Here is a 10,980-nt window from a genome sequence, read left to right on the forward strand (position 1 = left end):
GAAAGGCTCATCCTGGACCAGCTGCGACCCATAGTAAGACCACATCTGGATCCCCTTCAGTTCGCTTATCAGCCTCGTCTCGGAACAGAGGACGCCATCATCTACCTGCTCAATCGTGTCTACACCCATCTGGACCAGCCGGCGAGCACTGTGAGGGTCATGTTTTTTGACTTTTCCAGTGCTTTCAACACCATCAGGCCGACCCTCCTGGGTGATAAGTTAGCAGCGATGCAGGTGGATGCTTCTCTGGTGTCCTGGATTGTTGATTACCTGACAGGAAGACCACAATATGTACGTCTCCCACAGTGTGTGTCTGACAAGGTGATTAGCAACACAGGGGCACCACAGGGGACTGTCCTCTCCCCCTTCCTCTTCACCCTCTACACCACAGACTTCAGCCACTGCACAGAGACCTGCCATCTTCAGAAGTTTTCTGATGACTCTGCGGTGGTTGGATGCATCAGCAGGGATGATGAGACAGAGTACCGGGCTGTGGTCGACTCCTTTGTCACGTGGTGTGAGCAGAATCATCTGCAGCTCAACGTGGCAAAGACCAAGGAACTGATCGTGGACTTCAGGAAGACCAGGAAACACTTGACCCCTGTTTCAATCCAGGGGGTCAGTGTTGACATTGTGGAGGACTATAAATACCTTGGAGTACACATTGACAATAAACTGGACTGGGCTAAAAACACCACAGCACTTTACAGGAAGGGCCAGAGTCGTCTCTATTTTTTGAGGCGACTGAGGTCCTTCAACATCTGCCAGAAAATGCTGAGGATTTTCTATGAGTCTGTGGTGGCCAGTGCGATCCTCTATGCTGTTGCATGCTGGGGGAGCAGGCTGAGGGTCGCAGATGCCAACAGACTTAATAAACTGATCCGTAAGGCCAGCAATGTTGTGGGGATGGAGCTGGACTCCCTCAAGGTGGTGTCGGAGAGGCGGATGCTGTCCAAGATAAAGACAATGTTGGATAACACCTCCCACCCACTCCATGACATGTTGGTCAGTCACAGGAGCTCGTTCAGTGAGAGACTGAGATTACCGAAAAGCACCACTGAACGACACAGGAAATCATTCCTGCCTGTGGCCATCTCCCTGTACAACGCATCCACTTAACACACTGTTTGCTGCTACAACTACACATGTTTCTTTTCCAAATATGTATTTATAAGTGACTTATGTATGTATGTATGTATATATATGTATATATTGTACTATTCTTAGTTAGCGTATTGTCTGTCTTGTCTTAATGTTGGTTTAAAATGGAGCACTGTAACAAAAAATAATTTCCCCCAGGGATCAATAAAGTATTCTGATTCTGATTCTGATAATTTCCTCCTTAGGTTTAGACATTAATTTGTTCCCTCATTGCTTCCTATCTTATTCTCTTGTATAAGCTTCCCTAGGTTACATTTGTGTGTCTGGATTTTCCTGTTTAGTTATGGTTCTCACTAACTTTTTTCTAATAGTTCTTTTTCTCTGTCACGGTCTGGCTGGCAGACCGTGGGGATGTGGGGAAAGGAGGACCCAGGCGCGGTGCTCTATGTATAAACAGTGTGTTTATTTACAGAGTGGAACAAAAACAACAATAAATCCCCGTGTTCTCCCAGACTCCCGTGTCATGTCTCTGCGTGAATAGTTCGTGTCTCTGTGCTCTCCGCTCCCGTGTCAGCACCCCCCGGTGCTCACTGCTCTTCGTGCCTTCCACGCTCCTCCTGCGGGAAACAATAGACGCAGCCGTCAGGACACAAATAACCGCGGGCATACACTTACACACATTAACTCTATTTCAATGGGACGACTAACGTGGAGTCTCAAGGAAATGATCCCGCGTCGGTGGGAGCTCCAACTCTCTCCTAAGTAGCTCCCCCGACGAGGCCTGATCAGCAGCAGGTGTGTGACTTCGGGTGTGGCCAGTCCTTCCGCAGGGCCACACCCCTCAGGCCTGCAGGTGGCTGAGCTCCATCCTCCAAGCATACCCGCAGACACACACACACACACTCACATCTACAAGCATGGAGAAGAGCAGCAGCAACACCAAAATACATATAGTAATAATAATATAATTCATAACTGCTCAGGGATCCTGGGTTGCTCAGACCCAGGACCCTGACAGTACCCCCCCTCTAAGGGTCGGCTCCCGACGACCCAAAACCAAAACAAAAAACAGCACAACCAACCCAGGGCGGGCGGCTGGGGGAACCAGGACGGAGGGCCAGAACCAAAACAAGCAAAAACAACAAAACAACAAACCGACCCAGTCCACAGTCTCAGAGTCAGACCGCGCATCCCGCAGCCATGCAAAAAGAAAACAAAAAGACGCCACAAACAGTCACAGGCGGCCCATCAACACAACAAGAGAGGGCCTACCTCGAGCCCAACGGCGGCGACGTAGCAGCTCCGGCGGACGGCCCCGGGTCCGGCGGCAGCAGCAAAACAGTTCAGGGGGCCTGCCACGGGTCCGGTGGCGGCGGCGCTGCTCCTCCGGCGGCCAGCCACGGGTCCGGTGGCGGCAGAACGGTTCTGGTGGCCTGCCACGGGTCCGGTGGCGGCAGAACGGTTCTGGTGGCCTGCCACGGGTCCGGTGGCGGCGGCGCTGCTCCTCCGGCGGCCTGCCACGGGTCCGATGGCAACGTCGCTGCTCCGGTGAGCAACAGCGAGGCGTGGCAACAGGTCCATGACGCGCCGATCGCTGACGTGGACGCACCGGACGTGGACGGCGAGGAGGCCGCGCTAGACGTGGAGGTCCCTCCGGTCCGCTGACCTCCTCGGCCGGCAGCGAGAGCTCCTCCTCCGGCTCGCTGAGCTCCTGCTCGGGCATGCTGAGCTCCTCCGGCTCGCTGAGCTCCTCAGCTGGCGGTGCGGGCTCCTCCGGCTCGCTGAGCTCCTGCTCGGGCATGCTGAGCTCCACAGCTGGTGATGCGGGCTCCTCCGGCTCACTGAGCTCCTGCTCGGGCATGCCGAGCTCCTCCGGCTCGCTGAGCTCCTCAGCTGGCGGTGCGGGCTCCTCCGGCTCGCTGAGCTCCAGCTCGGGCATGCCGAGCTCCTCCGGCTCGCTGAGCTCCTCAGCTGGCGGTGCGGGCTCCTCCGGCTCGCTGAGCTCCAGCTCGGGCATGCTGAGCTCCACAGCTGGCGATGCGGGCCCCTCCGGCTCACTGAGCTCCTGCTCGGGCATGCCGAGCTCCTCCGGCTCGCTGAGCTCCTCAGCTGGCGGTGCGGGCTCCTCCGGCTCGCTGAGCTCCTGCTCGGGCATTCTGAGCTCCTGCTGCAGCTGGACGAAGTCTGAGGTTTCCCGAGCTTGCACTACCCCCCGGGCTTTACGCAGGGTGCAAAGGCAGGCGGAAACTCCCTTGAGCTGGCCGAGGTAGGGGTTCCCCTCCAGGATTGCCTCGATGGCGTTTAACCCCACCACTCTTGCCCTTGTGTTGGTAGTGTGAGTTACCCAGTCCATCAGGCGTTGGACGCGGGTGAGGTCGCTCTCTCCGGACAAGGCCGCTGGAGTGGGCAGTGGAATGGAGGCTGCTGCTGGTGGAGAAGATGGCTGAGCGTGTGATGTGGATGGTGAACAGGATGAAACGGTAAGCGGTGAGGTAGATGTCGCGGGGCATGATTCAGCAGGTGACGGCTGGATCACTAGCCGGGCGATAGGCTGAGGTACAGCGACCAGCTAGGCCGCGGGCTGCGCTTTGGCTACCGGCTGGGCAGCTGACCGTATAAACATAGCCCCAGAGTAAACAGTTGAGGTGAGTGACGATGAATTGTCCATATGACTCACCACAGCCGGCTGTTGAGATGTCTGTGGATTTAGCTGCGGTGAGGAACGCTGGCGGCGTGAACGTCGTTTCCGTGTCGGCGTCGGGGCCGGCGTCTCAGGCAGTGAATCCACCAGCTGTCCGAGCTGGTGGGAAGCCTGAGGAGGAGAGTGGAGGTGGAGGGTGGAAAGTAGGAAGTCCAGGACCACCGCATTAAGGGAGTCCACCAGCCAGGGGAATTTAAGAAGCATCTCCTGCAGCCGCCTCTCCACGGCGCGACGCAAACCTTCCGCGGGCTTCTCCCACCATAACTCACAGAGTCTGTAAACCCTGTCCATAACCTCCCTCCTGAGCCTCTCCTCAGAGACCGCTGGGTCCATGCGTGGCAGGATCATTCTGTCACGGTCTGGCTGGCAGACCGTGGGGATGTGGGGAAAGGAGGACCCAGGCGCGGTGCTCTATGTATAAACAGTGTGTTTATTTACAGAGTGGAACAAAAACAACAATAAATCCCCGTGTTCTCCCAGACTCCCGTGTCGTGTCTCTGCGTGAATAGTTCGTGTCTCTGTGCTCTCCGCTCCCGTGTCAGCACCCCCCGGTGCTCGCTGCTCTTCGTGCCTTCCACGCTCCTCCTGCGGGAAACAATAGACGCAGCCGTCAGGACACAAATAACCGCGGGCATACACTTACACACATTAACTCAATTCAATGGGACGACTAACGTGGAGTCTCAAGGAAATGATCCCGCGTCGGTGGGAGCTCCAACTCTCTCCTAAGTAGCTCCCCCGACGAGGCCTGATCAGCAGCAGGTGTGTGACTTCGGGTGTGGCCAGTCCTTCCGCAGGGCCACACCCCTCAGGCCTGCAGGTGGCTGAGCTCCATCCTCCAAGCATACCCGCAGACACACACACACACTCACATCTACAAGCATGGAGAAGAGCAGCAGCAACACCAAAATACATATAGTAATAATAATATAATTCATAACTGCTCAGGGATCCTGGGTTGCTCAGACCCAGGACCCTGACATTCTCTTTAGTTTCACTTCCCTTCCTGCCTCATTTTATTTAATTACTGTAACCCGCATCTCGTTACACCTCCTGCGTCCATTACCCCTAATGACCTTGAGTGTATTCAAGCCCTGCTCTTCCTCTGTCTTTTGTTACATTGTTTGTTAACCTCCCCTCTATGTTTCCAGTCAGTCTTTTTACTTTTCTGATGGACTTTGCTTTATGGATTTTTCAAAAGCCAAAGTAAAAGCTCACTTTGAGCCCTCTTTCTGAGAAACCGTGTGTTTATAGATACTATGGAAAAAAGAGTCACACAGTTAGTGTTAAGTGTTTTTGCTCGTATGTTTGCTGTTTTTGTAGATGGTTAATTCCCCCAGACTTTGCTGTGACAATCTCATTAATGAACCAGAGCCTGAGTTGAAAAAGGCCTCCTCCCTCCTCCCTACTCTCTTATTGGATTTATCTGTCTCTCTCCCCTCCTTTCTTAACCTTTTGTCCAAATCTCAAACCATTGCTTTAGCACCTGATGGTTATTTTTTCAGCCATCAGGTTATCATTCATGGCATTGACCTTGGCACTTGATCTCACAAAGCACATTTTGACAAATATTATTAATTCCTGTCCTAAAATAAATCTGGAATCAAACACTCTAGCGCGACATCTGTGCAATGACACCTGTGTGAGATGGTTCTGTCTTAATACTGGTAAACAGTTCAATAGGCCAGGTGCTGATTTCACAGCACACAAATCCTGAATAGCGTCCATCAATTAGTTATTTTTCTGTTTGTTTGTTTTTGCCCCAAGTGTTATAGCAAAGTGCTAAGCCAGTCTGCAAAATTGATTGTTTTCAGATATCTTGAGAAGCGTGCTAACGAGGTTTCGGCAATATCCAAAGCACAGCAAAATATCACAGTAGTTAGAAATACATTATTTTGAAAAACATCAAAAATACAAACACTCCTCTTTTATTTAACCTAATCAGAGATACTGCAATGAGGTGATATATTTTATACACCACACTACAAAAAGTGCCACCAAAGGTAGTGTCTGTATGTGGAACAGGCAGTTTCTGTCAGAGACATTAATTGCTAGGATACAAATAATATATGATATTCATGCCAAATGATATGGCATGTATATGCAGAAGCCTATGGTTTGCATCTCATGACATCAAATCCTGTCAAATTAAAACTTACACACAAGGTGTCCTCTATTCCCACGGGTGGTGACTTGTCCAGCCGTGGCAGTATTGTACACACAGAGTAAAAAGATAAAAAAAAGAGCTACATAGTCCACATTATGAGGTTTGAGGCGTGGCAGTGAGAAAGTAACAAGATTTCTAGCCAGGAAATTGCAGTGCTTTGTATGTTGAACCTATGTTACTGTTTCATTTTTATTTTACTCATTTTTCAATTGTTTTGGATATTAGAAATATATATATATATATATATATATATATATATATATATATATATATATTTACATGAAAATTCCATTACATTAACTGACTGCCTAAAGTCCAGAATACACAGACATCACCAATTGTTGCATTTCCTGCATCAAGATGCTTTGCTGAGAGTGTTACTTCTTTTCTGCGCGTCTCTCTGCCTTAGGCTTTGTCTTTGTTGCATGCTTTTATGAGTTGTGATCAGGCAAATTGTTTGACTACTGAAAAATATCCCACAAATGTTGGGTTGCTTTTGCAGTGTGCTTTGTGTCATTACCTATTTGCACTGTGAAGCTCTGTCTGATCAGTTTTGCATTTATTTGTGTGCCATTTGAGCATGTTGCCTGCCTGCAGCACTAAAGGACTCCTCGAGAGACGTCTGTCTCGCCCTAGCAGCACCTGTTCCTCTCCTCATCTTCAGTTCGCCTCAACATACGCTCGTCATATTCTGTGATATGATTTACTCTGAGGTGTTTGATGAGGTAAATGGTGTTGCCACAACATCTCACTTTCTTGCCACATGTATCACAATCCGCATCTTGGCTGTTGGTGGAGGAAAAATACGTTCGCACATTACTCCATTTACGCCAAGCCATTGTTGTGAGTGCGCACGCCAAGGGGCTGCGACACATTTATACAGCCATATTTTGCACATGACTATTAATGGCGGAAGAGGAAGTAGTTCCTTCCAATGTAGACAATCCAAATGATATAGTTTCTTTCCACTCTGTTCCTGTTAATGATAAACTACAAATTTACCCTACATTACTAAAATATCGATATTTTAATATGAGAATCGATTCTAGAACATAAATGACTGGTATCGGAGGAATCGATATTTCAGTATCGATCCGCACATCACTAACTTTAGTTTCTCCTGTGGTCTTTCAGGCCCTTTTTTTGAGCTGACCAGTGTAGAGATTCTTTATAGAAATATGCTATAATGTTGGCTATTCAACTTTTTGATAGGTTTATTTTGCTATTTTAGGGTAATGGCTCTAATAATAATAATAAAAATAACAGTTTCTCTTGCATCTATGTATTTTTGGACTTCACATTCAAGTATAATGAACAGCTATAACTGCCAGTTCGACATTTTGAAGTAACTCTAGATCATCTTATTTGTTTAACGTGTCATAGAATAAACAGGGAGCAGGCCACACCTGGCCATGAATCGACTTCTCAGTCAACTATCGAATTACTTTTAATCCTCTAAAGGCTAAAAATTAAAAATTTTCTTAGGGACTATGTTCCCTAAGAAATGGCAGTAATTTGTAAACCGTTCATGCAATACTTTTATTTTTGAGACATTTAGAAAACCTTCATCTGGCATGAAAAATAATTATCTCCTTTATCATTGTTATATTTTAAAAGTTTGGAAAATCATCCAAGGTTCATAAAGCTTTGACAATTTACTATTTGATATACAGGGTGGGCCATTTATATGGATACACCGTAATAACATTGGAATGGTTGGTGATATTAAAGTCCTGTTTGTGGCACATTACTATATGTGAGAAACTTGTAAATACAGTGGGGCAAAAAAGTATTTAGTCAGCCACCGATTGTGCAAGTTCCCCCACTTAAAATGATGACAGAGGTCAGTAATTGGCACCAGAGGTACACTTCAACTGTGAGAGACAGAATGTGAAAAAGAAATCCATGGATCCACATGGTAGGATTTGTAAAGAATTTATACCTAAATTAGGGTGGAAAATAAGTATTTGGTCACCTCAAACAAGGAAAATCTCTGGCTCTCACAGACCTGTAACGTCTTCTGTAAGAAGCTTTTCTGTCCCCCACTCGTTACCTGTATGAATGGCACCTGTTTGAACTCATCATCTGTATAAAAGACACCTGTCCACAGCCTCAAACAGTCAGACTCCAAACTCCGCCATGGCCAAGACCAAAGAGCTTTCGAAGGACACCAGGAAAAGTATTGTAGACCTGCACCAGACTGGGAAGAGTGAATCTACAATAGGCAAGCAGCTTGGTGTGAAAAAAATCAACTGTGGGAGCAATCATCAGAAAATGGAAGACATACAAGACCACTGATAATCTCCCTCGATCTGGGGCTCCACGCAAGATCTCATCCCGTGGGGTCAAAATGATCATGAGAACGGTGAGCAAAGATCCCAGAACCACACGGGGGGACCTGGTGAATGACCTGCAGAGAGCTGGGACCAAAGTAACAAAGGTCACCATCAGTAACACACTACAACGGCAGGGAATCAAATCCCGCAGTGCCAGTGCATGTCCAGGCCCGTCTGAAGTTTGCCAGAGAGCACATGGATGATACAGCAGAGGATTGGGAGAATGTCATGTGGTCAGATGAAACCAAAGTAGAACTTTTTGGTATAAACTCAACTCGTCGTGTTTGGAGGAAGAAGAATACTGAGTTGCATCCCAAGAACACCATACCTACTGTGAAGCATGGGGGTGGAAACATCATGCTATGGGGCTGTTCTTCTGCCAAGGGGACAGGACGACTGATCCGTGTTAAGGACAGAATGAATGGGGCCATGTATCGTGAGATTTTGAGCCAAAACCTCCTTCCATCAGTGAGAACTTTGAAGATGAAACGAGGCTGGGTCTTCCAACTTGACAATGATCCAAAACACACCGCCCGGGCAACAAAGGAGTGGCTCCGTAAGAAGCATTTGAAAGTCCTGGAGTGGCCTAGCCAGTCTCCAGACCTCAACCCCATAGAAAATCTGTGGCGGGAGTTGAAAGTCCGTGTTGCTCGGCGACAGCCCCAAAACATCACTGCTCTCGAGAAGATCTGCATGGAGGAATGGGCCAAAATACCAGCTACTGTGTGTGCAAACCTGGTAAAGACCTATAGTAAACGTTTGACCTCTGTTATTGCCAACAAAGGTTATGTTACAAAGTATTGAGTTGTATTTTTGTTATTGACCAAATACTTATTTTCCACCCTGATTTACGAATTAATTCTTTACAAATCCTACCATGTGGATTCATGGATTTTTTTTTCACATTCTATCTCTCACAGTTGAAGTGTACCTCTGGTGCAAATTACTGACCTCTGTCATCATTTTAGGTGGGGGAACTTGCACAATCGGTGGCTGACTAAATACTTTTTTGCCCCACTGTACACATCAAACTTATTGGTAATGTCACAAGAAAAACAATGGTGTGCTTGGTTTTAACGTAACTTTATTCTTTCATGAGTTATTTACAAGTTTCTGACCACTTATAAAATGTGTTCAATGTGCTGCCCATTGTTTCGGATTGTCAATGCAACCCTCTTCTCCCACTCTTCACACACTGATAGCAACACCGCAGCAGAAATGCCAGCATAGGCATCCAATATCCGTAGTTTCAGGTGCTACACATCTCGTATCTTCACACCATAGACAATTGCCTTCAGATAACTCCAAAGATAAAAGTCTAAGGGGGTCAGATCGGGAGACCTTGGGGGCCATTCAACTGGCCCACAACGACCAATCCACTTTCCAGGAACCTGTTCATCTACGAATGCTCGGACCTGGCACCCATAATGTGGTGGTGCACCATCTTGCTAGAAAAACTCAGGGAACGTGCCAGCTTCAGTGCACTTCATCACTTCATCATGTAGCAATTTCAAATATCCAGTGGCCTTCAGGTTTCAGGTTTCCTTTGATGAAGAATGGACCCACTATCGTTGTACCCCATATACCACACAAAACCATCACTTTTGTTGTTCCAACAGTCTTGGAGGGATCCATCCAATGTGGGTTAGTGTCAGACCAATAGCGGTGGTTTTGTTTGTTAACTTCACCATTCGCATAAAAGTTTGCCTCATCACTGAACAAAAACTTCTGCGTGAACTGAGGGTCCTGTTCCAATTTTTGTTTTGCCCATTCTGCAAATTCTGTGCACCGATCTGGGTCATCCTCATTGAGATGCTGCAGTAGCTGGAGTTTGTAAGGGTGCCATTTGTGAGTAGCTAATATCCGCTGAAGGGATGTTCGACTAATGCCACTCTCCAGTGACATGCGGCAAGTGCTACGCTGTGGGCTCTTGCTGAGTGAAGCGAGGACAGCCACTGATGCATCCACATTTTGGCAAATCCAACACTGAACCAGTTTCACATAACTTAGCAAGCAGTTTGCTGACTGTAGCATGGAAGATGGGTGGTCTCATAGGGTGTCTTGCATTGAAATATGCAGCAATGACCCGGTTACTGCGTTCACCAGATATCAACACGATTTCGATCCGCTCCTCACGTGTTAACTTCTTCGACATGTCAATGGCTGTGAACAAAGAGAAACTTGCAAATAACTCATGAACGAATAAAGTTACATTGAAACCAAGCACACCATTGTTTTTCTTGTGACATTACCAATAAGTTTGATGTGTCACATTGCCCTCTTCCTATTGAAAAGACAAAAGTTGTATCCAAGATGGCCGACTTCTAAATGGCCACCATGGTCACCACCCATCTTGAGGAGTTTGCCCCCTCACATATACTAATGTGCCACAAACAGGACTTTAATATCACCAACCATTCCCATGTTATTACGGTGTATCCATATAAATGGCCCACCCTGTAGTAAAAAGGAACTGCATTACAGCACAGCCAGGCAAAGAGTCAGAAATTTAAACTTTGAGCTAACTTTGGTAACTACTTCATCCAAACCATCAACATTTCAGTTAGACCTGCAAATCTGAGAACAAAATAAGTCTTACCATTAATTAAGTCACTAATTTATTTTAAATATGATTATTTAAGCTGTATTAATAGGCTGCATTTGAAAGACTAGTG

The 10,980-nt window shown here is 47.4% G+C and overlaps 1 long non-coding RNA gene across 1 annotated transcript; it reads right to left on the reverse strand.

Annotated features, from left to right (window-relative positions):
* Window positions 1–4,212: 4,212 nt before the first annotated feature.
* LOC145419906 (uncharacterized) lies at window positions 4,213–4,618 on the reverse strand. Its single transcript, XR_013901164.1, has 2 exons — window positions 4,478–4,618; window positions 4,213–4,387 (listed from the first exon to the last, which is right to left on the reverse strand). It is a non-coding gene; the product is annotated as an uncharacterized LOC145419906 (long non-coding RNA).
* Between the last annotated feature and the right edge of the window lie 6,362 nt (window positions 4,619–10,980).

The sequence above is a fragment of the Astatotilapia calliptera genome, chromosome 14, assembly GCF_964374335.1.
Source record: "Astatotilapia calliptera chromosome 14, fAstCal68.1, whole genome shotgun sequence".
NCBI lineage: Eukaryota > Metazoa > Chordata > Actinopteri > Cichliformes > Cichlidae > Astatotilapia > Astatotilapia calliptera.